The following is a 13959-nucleotide window of genomic DNA, read 5'->3' as shown; positions in this document are numbered from 1 at the left end:
TTACCAACTATTTGGAGGGAAGCCAACGAGAAGTTTGTCGGGTCAAAACTGACACGTGTCCCCTGTTGCTGAACATTGCCAGTAATTGACAACGTTGATGGGGTTGGCGCGAACGAAAGGCAAAACGTTTCCTTCCGAGTCAACCGGTACGAGGTAGCGTGTGTTTGAATTAAAAAATTTATAATTAAAATTAAAATTTAATTAAAATTAATAAATTAATATTAAAAAAATATTAATTGATGTAATGTGATTTATATTTAAGTACCATTTTTTTAAAAGTCAGTCAAATAAATTAAAATTCGTTTGAATGGTTTAATTTAAAAGTCAGTTGAGATGTTTAATGGCAAAAATAAGTATAAAATTTTTTATCTTAAATATTAAATATTAAATAAATATGCTTATATTTTTTACTAGCTAATAAATAAAAAATATTAAATTTAAAATCACAACTAATAAGTAAAATATATTAGATATGCAATCATGAAAACCTAAAATAAATTAATATTTAATTGATATGATTTATAAGTTGATTTTTAATTGTATCACGAATACGCTACATCTGTCTTGATGATCTGGGTAGATTTGATGAGGATGCTTTAGTAATATCGATATCTTCCTCCTGAACTTCTACACTTTCATCTTCAACTTGTACGAACTGCTCGTCAGTAATTGAATTTCTCCTAATAAAATTATGTATTGTCATTGTTGTACAAACAATTTGAACTTGTGTTTTATATTTAAATTTGGACATTTTTCGTATAATTGCAAATCTATTCTTCCACACTTCAAAACTTCTTTCTATAGTGCATCTTATACTTAAATGATAATAATTGAAGACTTCATTATTGTTTGCAAATCCTACAACTCACTTAAAGTCTGGAAGGTGATAACGTTCGCAACGATATGGATCAAGATACCCATTTAATGTTGGATAATCAGAATCAACCAAATAATATTTACCTATTAAATAAAAGAAAGTGATGTAAATTTGTCCAACATTAAATCAATGCAATAATAATTATAGTGACTTTAATAAAATATACTTGGAGGTAGATGCAGAAAATGCATTGAAGGAGTTAATATGGCATTATTAAATACTTGAGCATCATGAGCCGTACCTTCCTATCCCGCAATGACAAAAGTAAAACATATGTCCCAATCATATACAGCTATAAAATTTTATGTTGTATATCCCTTTCTTTCAATAAATTTGATTTGATCAGTAACACTAACCACGCATGGCACATGAGTGCCATCAATTTCTCCTATAGCATCCTTAAAAAATGGCCAATATTGTGGATTATTTTGAATTTTTGAATGACATTGTTGTAACAAAGGATTAAGTGGCTTTATGTTTGCCTTAGAAAGGTTAAGGCAGGCAGTTAATACTTTAATCAAAATTTCTATAGACAATTTTCCCTGAATGCTGAAATCATTCCTGTATCATCCTATTACCAACTTCATGTCCAACTGTATTTAAAAACATTTCAACCATTTCTTCAACTCCCATTTTTTTAGAATTCTTTAAACTAAGATCAACTAGTGTCACACATAGTTGCCTAAACAAATATTTTTCCAATCGAAACATTTCATAACAACGATCAGGATAATGTTGCAAAATCTCATTGACCCATATTTGTCCTGTTTGCATGCTAGTTCTCTGTGGCTCTTTACACGCAAATGGCATCACATATTTACTAACTAATTGACATATTTCTTCTTGCTCCGTTATATCTTGCTGTAATAAGGGAAGTAGTTGATGAGCCACATCTACATCTCAACCTTCATTCCAACCTAACATACATTCATTCGAATCTTCCATGATTTTTAAACCTGAGGTAAAATAGTATGTAAATATCATTTGTATATGATATAAAGTATATAGTATATAAATATTATTCAACAACATAAAAGATAAAACATAAGATAAGCATTAGATAAGAGTTAAATATTCACTACGAACCAAGTCATCATTTGCATAGCAAACTATAAGTCAAAATAAAGCAACTACAAGTCAAACACAAGTTAAAATAAAGCAACTACAAGTCAAACACAAGTCAAGTCATCATAAGCCTAAATAAAAATTCATCCAGATGTATTTTTTGAAATAAAATCTGGTAGATGGTAGACTTGGTGCTTCAACCATTGACCAAGTGATCAGGATGATCTTTAAGTTGCCAGTACACATCTTGCATAGGCTTGTACAGAACAAGATTGACACATCTCCAATGCAAATCTTTATCACCAAAAACTTCTGGGAGTCCATTTAGGTAAGCCACAACCTCAGAAACTCTTATGTCATTTTCTAAAATCTTGTTCACTGTCTCTGTTCTAGCTCTATTATCCTTAGCCATTTCACTCATCGCATCTGCTATTTTCTTTGAGGCAGGGACTTTTTGCTTTTTCCTTCCACCAATGCCTACAACCCTCTTTCTCTTGCCTTGACTTCCGTCACCATTGGCTTCACCGGTATTTATGGTGACATTTAAGCCCAACAGCTCATCGATGACCCCTGTAAGTGCTGCGGTGTCAGATAAATTTAGCTGCTCTTCACTATCACCGAAGCCTTCTCGAAGGTCAATAGTAGGGCAGTATACATCCTCATCATCATCATCATCCTCTATTTGGGTCTAGGTAGCAGATGATAAAAAAAAGTGTCTCTCCAGTTGCCAGGACATCCTTGAATATTAAAGTTAATTCCCTTGCAAATCTCAAACCTTTATATCTACATTTTTCATAAAGAGGATTTTCTTACGACGATTCAAATAACCAACAATTAAAATTCTCAAATTAAATTCTAATCTTAAAAACACTTAACAACTAATCCATACCAAGATTTTTCGCTCCCACCACTCATCTAGAGCATTAAGAATATTCTTGTCACTGTCCCATCCTAAGTCGATTTCACTTAAAAACAATTTATGCCATATGTTTTATTCTTTCCTCATGTTATCTAGCTTATTTTTCAATTGCTTTCGCTCATACCTTTTTCCTGTTTTTGCCTCAAACCCCTCAATTATTGCCTGCCACTCATTTTTGTTGAAAGCGGTTCCTTTCCTTTATTTCTTATACACTTGCTCCAAGCATTCCTTAATGAAAATTTCTGTCAAGGTTGAATTCCACACAGCTTTTTCTTTGTTGTTGTTCATTGTTCTACAAACGAGCCAGTCATCACAAACATGCAAAATTAATAAATATCTCTACATATATGTATCCTTGAAAATGAACAAGGGATTGTAATCAGATCTTAAGCTTTCAACAATATTAGCTACGGTCATCTCTTTTAATAATCATCTCTCTTAATAAACCCAGCTAACTCCTAATTTCTCTTATCCTATCAGACTAATATTAAGAAATAGATTTTGGAATCTTTAAACTTTAAAAGAATAAATTAAGAAAATAAATATGTAATATAATAAATTGTAAGAAAATAAATATCAAATTAATACATTAAAAATATGACATGCATGCATTTTCCAGGAAGCTGTTTTCATACAGCACTATAGAATCAATTTGCACAGCATGCATGCGTTTTTTAGGAAGCTGTTTTCACCTTTTCAAGAATATCATGAGGCTTTCAACTCACCAAAAAATAAAATGAACAGGGAATGAATGAACAGGGGATTGCTTTCAAATTTCAAGCTTCCATATTCATATAACAACATTATAAATAACAGTAACTTCAGTTCCAAAAGATCGGCCATAAAAACCAATATTATAATAGCATTATCAGTCTTTCATTATGCGCATGCATGTAGAGCACAACAAATCAAGAAAACAAAAAACAGCAATTCAAGATCCAGGAAAAAAATGACAGCTCTTCCTCTGCTTTAAGATAAAGGAAACAGGGGATGGAAAATAAAGAGGAGACCAAGCATAGATCAATTCTGGAACAATAGAGGACAACAGGCCAAGAAAACAAAAACCAGCAACTCGAGTTCCAGAAAAAAAAATGCCAGGTCTTCCTCTGCTTTAACGTAAACAAAAAAGGGGATGGAATGTAAAGAGGATAACAAGCATTATCAGTTCTAGAATAGTAGAGCACAACAGGTCTAGGTAGAAATAGTCTTTGAAGAATGAATAGCAAAGCACGACAAGAAGGAAGCAAAGAAGGAGATGAAAAAAGATGAACATTACTTGGTAGAGACAAGCAATGGAGAGCAGATCCGGGGATGGGAAGTGTAGATCCGATGGACACGGTGGAGATTGAGAGGCGATGGGAAGAAGAAGCACTCCAGAGTAGGGACACGGTGGACACTAGAAAGGATGGCAGTAAGCTGAAGATTAGTTGGACGTAGATGACTAAAGTTGGAGATTGGCCGGAGGGAGCAAATGACTAACTGAAGGAGGCAAATTTGAGGTGTGTAGAGCTTTGTGCGAGATTTGAGGTGTGTGTTTTAGAGTAGATGGGGAGGTCACGGGAATAAAAGCAACACGTACAGGAAGCTAAGCACAGCTCGAAAGATAGGAGATAAGAGAGAGAACGCATCAGAATTTAAAATGCATTTTATTGCTTTTAATGGGTACTAATGTGAATGCTGAGAAGAAAAATATAGGGCAGTGAGCTTCTGACTCAACACACATTTTCATGCCAACTGAGGTTCAAAGATTTTGCTGATCCAAACAAGATAATTTTACCATTTTACCTCCTAACCTCAATTTTTCCCATTCTAATGAGGTTACAATGCAATCCAAACATGCTCGTAGTTTATAGCTGGTAACACCAACTCTTGCCCTTTTGGGAAATGAAACAACACCGTTAGAACCTTTATGCTGTTCATTAACGACAAGTCATAGTAGGAATCAAACAAACCCACAACTTTTGCATACGGCAAGCTGTACATATACTTCACGAATGTCTAACGCAACATGTCGTACACTTTCCTCTGTAGCTACGTCATCGTGGTCCTTGAGTCCACCATGGTCCCACCCATTCCATCACCGTCCAATTCAAAACTTGATTCTGGAATTGAAAGCAACTCTCCTCTAACGCTAAGTCCAATCAATTCTACATAATAGAAAGTGTCCAGTCCATAATTACGACGTAATAGAGCAATAACAGCATTCAGAGGCAATGGCGAGTCAAACTCAAGAGTGAAGCTTGACTTAGAGTCATTATCCACTAGACAGTAAGAGAAAGACGAAGCATTAAGCTGTGAAAGGAGAGATAGCGAGCTGCCACCGAGTCCGAGCAAGCTAGCTGCACCAATAAACAATCCCTTACTATTGTGGCCGCAGCTGTAGGCTATGTTCTTCACCAAGGTCGAGCTAATAGTAATGGTCTCTGTCACAAAGTTGTCGATGCTGTAGGATCTATCGCCGTTAAAAACCTCATAGCGGCAGGTGTTGTTGAGGCTGTCACCAGAGGGATACAACTCCTTGCACTGATGAGACTAACATGAAAGCGGCGAGTACAAAGCTGATGAGTTTGGCTTGAAAATGGCGTCAGCTTGAGGGTAGTAGTAGGCGCATGGTGAGCATTGGATCCAGCTGATATCACTTTCGGTGTCAAGCACCATGTAAGTGAAACTTGGGGGCTTACCGATTCCAACTCGAGAGAAGTACTCACCGCTTCATAGACTCATCCTAGAAACAACAAGAGCCTCTAGTTTCATGGCTCGATCTAATTGAGTTAATAAGGATTTGACTCATTTAGAATCGCGCACGAGTCAAGCTGAAGCTAGTGACCTGTAAGTATAGTTGTGTTGTGAAGTTTCATGAAAGAAGGTTCTAAAGTATAGATTGCCAGATATGAGAGAGAAGATGAAGATGAAGGTAAAGGTGAAGGTGAAGAGCGAAGTTATTGGTGGTGAATATATTTAAGGTATGGGTTTTGAATGGAAGCAATGTGGTTGTTATTTGACAATGGAGTAATGGCAAAATGGAGAAGAAGAAGAAGGTGATGAGGAAAAAGAGAGGAATGATTGATTTGGCCATTAAAGGTGACAGAGAGAAGGATTAGGGTGTTTAATGAAGATCATATCGTAAAAATGTGACAAAAAGCAAGACACGAGGATGAGGGAGAAACTTTGAATGAAAGATTAGTATTATTGGGAAGATAGAGGGTAAGCTTTGCATTTGGCAGCGAACAAGAGAGTCATTTGACTAATTATTAGTGAAAAAAAATCTTCTTGATCTTGGGAAGGTTTACAGATTCTGGCCATAAAGACGTGCGTCATCTTATATATTGATTGATCATTGCCCTCCTGCAAGCTTTTCAATAGGGCTTGTTGTATAACAAAATTTTATATATATTTAGCTACATAAAGTGTTTATTTTTAATTAAATTAAGATCGGTTGATATTTCATATACTATTATTTATTTTATAATAAATTTTTATTATTAATATTATAAATGTATTAAAATCTATTTATATAATTTGATAGGATAAAAAATATCAAGTATATAAAATTAAATGTATTTAAGTTTTCCCCAAACGGCAAACACACAATCAAGTTAGAGCTCTAGTGAGGTTATAATAACTAGCTAGAATGCCATGGACCTGAATTCTATAAATGCTTCAAATCCTCTTATCCAATGAGTATTCATATTATATATGTAAGATTTCATCAAAAAATAAATGAAATAATGAGTTAAAAGGAAGGTTTTATGATGGTGCATTTCAATCCTTTATATGTAATTGTTTGTTCAAAAGTTCCACATCCAGTTCTATAAAGTAGAGCTGGAGGTCAGCATAGCAAAACTTTACAAGCTCACACAACAGGCTGGAGAGACGACAAACCAATACTTGGTGAGATTTAAATGTTTGAGGAGCAAGTGTCACATGCCACTTTCAGAAACTGAACTTGTCAAGCTGATATAAGCAGAACTGGATATAGAACTACGAAAGAAATTCCATCTCCATATTGGATTGATGTATAGGGCACTACAAAAAGTAAAGCTACAACTTGATATCCTCCCCAAATCTGACCCTAATTTCTCCAACAACCATTCGATTGGATTTTTTTTTTTAGGTTATAGTGTTAAGTGCAGAGGCGAATCTATGCACGCATATGTTAAGGGGGCCATAGGCACCAACTCTAGCGCCATCTATGTATATGGTGTTCTTTTTTTTAATAAAAAGATCAATTAAATAAAATGAAGATCACTTACAAAGCATGAGTCTAAGTAACCATAAAATGAAAAGGGGAGAAAAAATAAGATTTATTATGGGAAACATTAAAGCAAACAGCACCAAAATTCTCAAGCACCAAACAAATAGCGGCCACTAAAGGCTGAATAAAATGATGCTTCTACAAGAGATAGTTGTAAAGTTTCTTTTTGTGGAAAATCATAAAAAGCCATAATAATCAGTGAATCTATGATCTATCTAATTCTTGATCCATATGAGTATATATGGCTCTAAGGCAAAACAAAATGAAAGAATTAGGGCTAATGGATGAAGAACATTTTCAAACAAAACTTGTAATAGGTTTAAAGTTAATGTATAAGATAGCAATACAACAAGCACTACCACCTCTTTTAAACTTGATCATATTAATATTCTAGTTTTAAATGAGGAGTACCAACGTGTTCAAGGGTGCTTTGTTTGTTTGAAGTTATTGGCCTCCCATCTCATAAAAAAATTTAGGATAACTAACTTTTAGTCATTTATATTTGAGAGTTTTATCAATTTGATCCTTTAACTTATATTTAAAAAAAATTGGTCATTGAACTTTAAGTTTTAATCATTTCAGTCCTTAACGTTTGTTACAATTATCTAAATAATCTTTAATCTCATAAAAAAAATTAACACCATTAAATTATGCTGACAAGGCTAACAAAAAAACAATGTGGCAACTACATAGATTAGTAATATGGGGAGCAAGTGAGCTAAGTTGGATAATAAAAAAATCATTTTTAGGAAATAAGAAAAACCCACCATCTCTTTCAATTAGTCTGATAGCGTGAGGGCGCAAAATCTGCTTGCATGAAGACGATGAGAAAGAATGAAACATATAGAGAATAATGTTGAGGCAAGAAGAGAAGAATAGTCACTATTCCAAGAAAATGGAGAAGAATAATATGGAGACAAATAGTAAAATCATGAAGCCTTTTGTAAATGGAGAAGAATAAGAAATAGCATAGGTTGTGAATCTTTTTGTATTTCAAGCCATAAAGCAAAGCCTTAATAGCCAAGTTCTAGGGGAGAAACATTGAGCCTTCCATAGTTGCCAACTAAGAAACCGCAGCTAAACACCATAGCAAGAATCAACCTTGCTTGATTAGTTTGCCGTCTCCTATCGTAACATTGATTACAAATCTTCCTTCATGGTCATTCCAAGTCGTCGACAGTTTTTTTTTTTTGTTTTGGCCAAACAAGTCATCAACGGTTGAAGCTTCTAAATAAATGACAAAACAACAATTAGGTGATGACAGATTTACCTTATGTGTTTTATTTAATCCACCTATATATTTCATGTCAATAATTTAACTTTTGTATCAGCTTTTTTCAGGGCTATTTTATCTTGCAAAACTTAGAGGAGTAACAAACTTTAAGAATTGAAATGATAGAAATTAAAGTTAAGAGATCAAATTAATAAAACCTATAAACCTAAGGGACTAAAAATTGTTTTATCGCAAAAAAATTTTGCTCTCTCCCCCTCTCTCTCACACACATAACACACACACACACACATATATTTTTTTTACTAGATTATTTAGAAAGATACTTTTCATGAATAAATTATTGCCACATAAATTGAGTAATTATCAAAAGAAATTTATTTTTATCATTTGCCTAGCAAACAAAACAATATTGGTTAATAGTAGTTTAAGTACATCAAGCATGTAGTTATTTAGAATTTCTATTATATGTATATAAAAAATATGACTTGACTTTATTTTTATATTTTTAAAAAAATTATATAATTTTGAACAATTCTTTTCGCAAAACACTCAATATGTGAGAAAATTTGGGATACTCACCATTGAATACACATCCACATGCAAGGCGACAGGAAAATTCATTAGAACTTCTAAAGCTGAAAAAATGGGCTAACTCACATAAGCATGTTTAACAGGAGGGCCGGGAATACACAGAAGGCCTTAAAATTGCAAAACAGGCTAGTGTAACATTATAAACATTTACCCCCTAATAATAATCCTAATTAAGGGTAATTAAGTAGGATTTATGTGATATGTGGTCAAAAAGGACTAATAAATATTTTTATTTAAAATTTTAGATATAAATTGGGTTTAAAAGTAAAATTGGGTCACTTGTGCATCAAAAAGTCAAGAAAAACAAGTAGAAAAGCTTCTATGCCACAAGCCATGCATTGTGTGCTGCAACGCATAGGGCTAAGAGACACAAGACAACCTTCTCTGTACCACATGCCATAGTGCATAGGGACATATGCCACAGCGCACGGTGTGATTTCTTCAAAATTTGGTCATGAACTTATGCGAAAAACAAATGCCACTTTTGGTATGGTGGAAATGATTTTGATAAAAAAGGAAATGGATATGAAAGTGAATATAGAAATGGATATGAGGTTTAAAAATATGTTTAGTTTGTTTATGGAATTGAGATATTATTTTTATTCAATATTAATCTTAAAAACAAGAAAAGACTAAAATGCCCTCATCTCAAAAAAATATGCCCCATCACAGATCAAAGGACCATCATGTAACTCACATGTTTGAAGAAGACAAAGTATACGGTGAAAGAAACACAAGCAAGCAGTTTGTCCTCTCCAGTCTTCTTATTAAAAATTTCATCACAAAAAAAGGCTCTTACCTATAAATTGGGGAAGGAACCATCATGAAGCACCTTTACTGGACTTTTGCCAGAAAATAAGAAGAAGAACAAATGATGATAATGTGCTAAAAAAGCTAGGGTCTAGCTCAAAGAAGATTGTCGCTGGAACCATATTGCTAGCTTCATCATCCTTGCTCTTCGATAGCATGTGTAGCCTTCATCATCGCTGTTGCCGTGAAAAAGAAGACTCGCTATCGGCAGGAGATATCGTGAATTACTGGAGGTCACCGGAGATCTTAGTTTATCCTCATTGTTCAAAAACCTTTGTTCATCCTTACCATTTGCAAAGAAGGCTGCCATCATTCAGTTTAGTGGATGAGAAGACAAAGAGACAAGTAGAATTAGTAAGGGAGGAGGTCATCGATGTTGAAGGGAACAACATGAGCGACGACGGCTGAGTCGTAGAGGTCAGAGATCGAACGTCAGAGGTTAGTCTTCATTATGCTGAGGTCACTGTCATTCAAGAGAAGGTGAGAATGGAAGAGAGAGAGGAAGGGTAAAAAATGAAAAAGGGGATCTGGAATTACAAAATTGAGTTTTTTTATGGAACTCAATTCCATCAAAATTGATGGTAATGATTTTCATGTGGAATCCAAATCCAACCTCTTTTTAACGAACTAAACATAAAAAAATTTCAATTCTTTATCCATTTTCACCCTCTCAATTCCATCATACCAAACGGGCCCAAAGAGAAGAGATAAAGGAAACAAAAAGGATGCCTTTTACTTTACTAAGGCTTTTCCTTGAAGGTTTGAGAGCATTTTGAAGCTAGAAACACCTAAGGTAAGTGTCCTAAACACCTAAGTCACAAACTTTTGCTCTGTTATGGTTGGAGTGAAAATGGTGATTTTTGGTCTATATAAGTTATAAGTCCGAACATATTGACTGAAATAGATTTAATAAGAGTTGTCTAGAGCATTTAAACCTAGTATTGATGGTTCTAAAGGTTGTTGGTTAGTGAATGCTATAAATATCTAAAAATGGCATTAATGAAGATAGTTAGATGAGTTAAAATGCTATTAATTAGAGCTAGTAATTCAAGCCAGCTCAAAAAAAGTCAAGGTTAGACTTGACTATATAGGCTTTTTTAAGATGATAGAATACTTTAAGCCCGACTCGAATTGAGCTCGACTACTGAAATTTTCTGCTCTATATGTATATAGAGTTGGTAATTTTGGCCAAACCCAATGGGTCAACCTACCCCCGCCTAAAAAAGTTACGGCTGAGTTTGGCTACATTAACTTTTTAAAGATAGTAGGATACTTTAAGTTCGACTTGAATTAAGCCCAGCCCAAATAAGCCCAACTCACCTGAATTACAGGCTCTACCATTAATAAAGGCATAACGACTCATTGATGATAATGGGAGCTAAAGAAAGTTAATAAAACTAATGGGTAGGCTTAAATGTGAGAAATAAAGGTATTAGGTATTTTAAAAGTAAAAAACAAGAGTTGAAATTATGTATTTGACAATATTAATAAATTTAAAACTTGATTAATTATAGATTAATCATTCGAGCACCATTTTGGCTTGGGAAAGCAAGCTTGAAAGCCTATATTGAGGGGTAAACTTTTAACCTCTCAAAAATTTGAGGTAACTGAGAGAACTTGATCTTAGATAGTTGTTTATTAATTGCATTATAAAGGAAAATATGTTTATTGGTATGTATGTTTGTGATTGTGAATGTGTAAACATGTTATGAAGCTTGTAATCATGTATTCATTTTGATTTGAACTAAAATGCAAAGGTGAATTCAAAATGAATTTCAAACTACAATATTGTATTGAAATAAAAAATTTATCATGTGAGATACATGATATGATGATGATGTGGTTGTATTAGTGTGTGGTTATGATGTATGAGGTTAAATGAGAATTTGAATTGGGTATAAAATTGAGAATGGAAGTGGATGAGGTTGTGAAAATAATACTAACACTCACTTATGTAGTGTATTATCATAAGCCCAATGTGTTGATATTAAAATAATAAAATTGTGAAATAAGTAAGTATTGTACATTGCATGATTAGTGGCAGGAGTTCACCTAAGGAGAAGAGTAGATAAAATCCAAATGGTATATACGGTTAGCTTCCGGTGCACAAAAGCATAGCCTTGTCCCACTATTTTTCAAATGACTGTCCCATAATTCTTTAAGGGACTAGAACCTAATAATCTTCACCTGTTTGTCAAAGAGGTTAGCTTAAGGTACACTACACCTTAGAGATTTGAGAATTGGGAAAGCTATGGTACAAAAGTGAGTCTTGTGATCCTTGGCCAAGTCACATCTTACAATTGGTTAGTTTAGGTAGTTTAGTCACACAAATGAAGCCTTATTTAATATTATAGCCCATGATTTGAGTCGAAAGATATAAAGAAGGTATAAGGATGGTTTGCTCATACATATGTGTTTATCTAATGTATCGTATGATTATTTAGTTTATAGCAATTTAGGATAAAGATTGTGCCCTTATAGTGGCAAACTATATTAGATAATAAGTTGAGTCATTGTCGCATGTCTATGTGTCTTACGGCAATGCACTCTATGATTGAGATGAAGAATATGATTATATATGTATGTCGAATTGTGGAAATATAATTTGAATCACATGTAATTGATGCCTTTAAATAATTAACTCATATTTATATTTTTTATTTCAATTGATATACAACTGTATAGCGTAGGTGTAACTTAGTTATTGAGTGGCTAGACTCACCCCTCTATTTCAATATTTTACAAGCTTTAGCTCTAGTATGGAAAGGGAAAAGCTTCTAGAGGCTTAAGAATATAAGGTTCTCACTGTATAGCCTCTCATCTTTAATTATTTTCTGTAAAGGATAAGTATATTGCTAATTAGGATGCATTTTCTTTACACTTGCACTATATTATTGATTATAATGTTTGGAATGTATTTTGGGCCTGGGATGTTATTTACAATAAATTGTAAATGTTGATAGGGTCAAAATATTAGTGTAAGTATAGTGAAGTTGATTCAATCATGATATTGAAGATTTATTATGAAATGCAATGCTAAAGCCTCCTTCTTCTGTCTTTACTCTTAAGGGGTTAAGGAGTAAAAATTTGATATTGTGATGTAAATGTGCATATGATGTATTGTATAGGTAATTATAAATTCATTAAGTATGGTCTATCTGTTAGGAATGAAATTTGGTATTTGTGTGGAGTTTTGAACACCTTAGAGTTGTGAAAATTGTGAAAATAGTTAAAAATATGTTTAAGTATCCAACTTCCTTGTGTGGTTTAATTTGAAAGTAAAATCCATGTCATTAGCTATTTTGAAAAAGAGCTTTTCGTAGACACCTATATTATTTTACTCAGATGTCAGATGAAGAAATAGGGCACGTTGAAAGTTGCTTGGAGTTGTTGTCAAGTGATGGCAAAGTTGCTATTAAAGACATGCAAACACGTCATGGGATATGACACAAAGAAGAAACAACCGTGATGCACTACTCTGTTTTTCAGGTTTTGATATTTTTCAACTGTTTTAAAATCATTTCACTTCTCTGAAATATTTTATGCTTCTGAAATATTATTTTACTCTGATTGAAAGTTTAAATTTTGATTTATTTTAAACTATGAAAACTTAAAATCTCATTTTTACAAATTACAAACTTGATAGCCCTTATTGAGGTTAGACCCTAATTACATTGAATTTGATAGTTAATTGTGATTAAATAAGAGAGATATTACTGCTTGCTCTAATGGGTTCCATTTTAAGCAGGCTTAAAAGGGCTAGCCCGAACGAGCCGAGGGCTACTCGTTTAAGCTCACACACACACACACATATATATTTTATTCATTACTTAAAAACTAATTTTAAACTAAACTATCTAAGCCTGTTTAAATATTTTTAATTTGACAAAAAATGTAAATAAAAAGTTAAAAAGGCTCAAAGCTTGTGGGTCAACCTTGATTTTGTTACACCGAGGGCTAAGCTTATCATATTAGGGTCTCAAATTGTAAGTGGGCTTAAATAGGCGAGTCTTTTAGGCCGGTTCAGCCTGTTTTTCTCAACTCTAAAACTTCATCTTCTTTAGTAATTTTGCTTCTAGGAGAGCGTATTTAATTAGGTCCAAAACCTCGGAGTTCTTTTGCAAAAGAATCTATTCTCTATTCTCTATTCTCCTTGTACCAGGTTGATCTCTGAAGGATATACTTTTAATTATATTTTTATGCATACA

General features: G+C 33.5%; 1 pseudogene; it reads right to left on the bottom strand.

Annotated features, from left to right (window-relative positions):
• On the bottom strand, window positions 1-7051 carry LOC129322579 (protein ASPARTIC PROTEASE IN GUARD CELL 1-like; annotated as a pseudogene).
• Window positions 7052-13959: the final 6908 nt, after the last annotated feature.

Source organism: Prosopis cineraria, unplaced genomic scaffold, assembly GCF_029017545.1.
Source record: "Prosopis cineraria cultivar Desert tree isolate PC_DT_omini unplaced genomic scaffold, ASM2901754v1 PC10, whole genome shotgun sequence".
Classification (NCBI taxonomy): domain Eukaryota; kingdom Viridiplantae; phylum Streptophyta; class Magnoliopsida; order Fabales; family Fabaceae; genus Prosopis; species Prosopis cineraria.
This window is presented reverse-complemented; position numbering and strand designations above follow the sequence as displayed.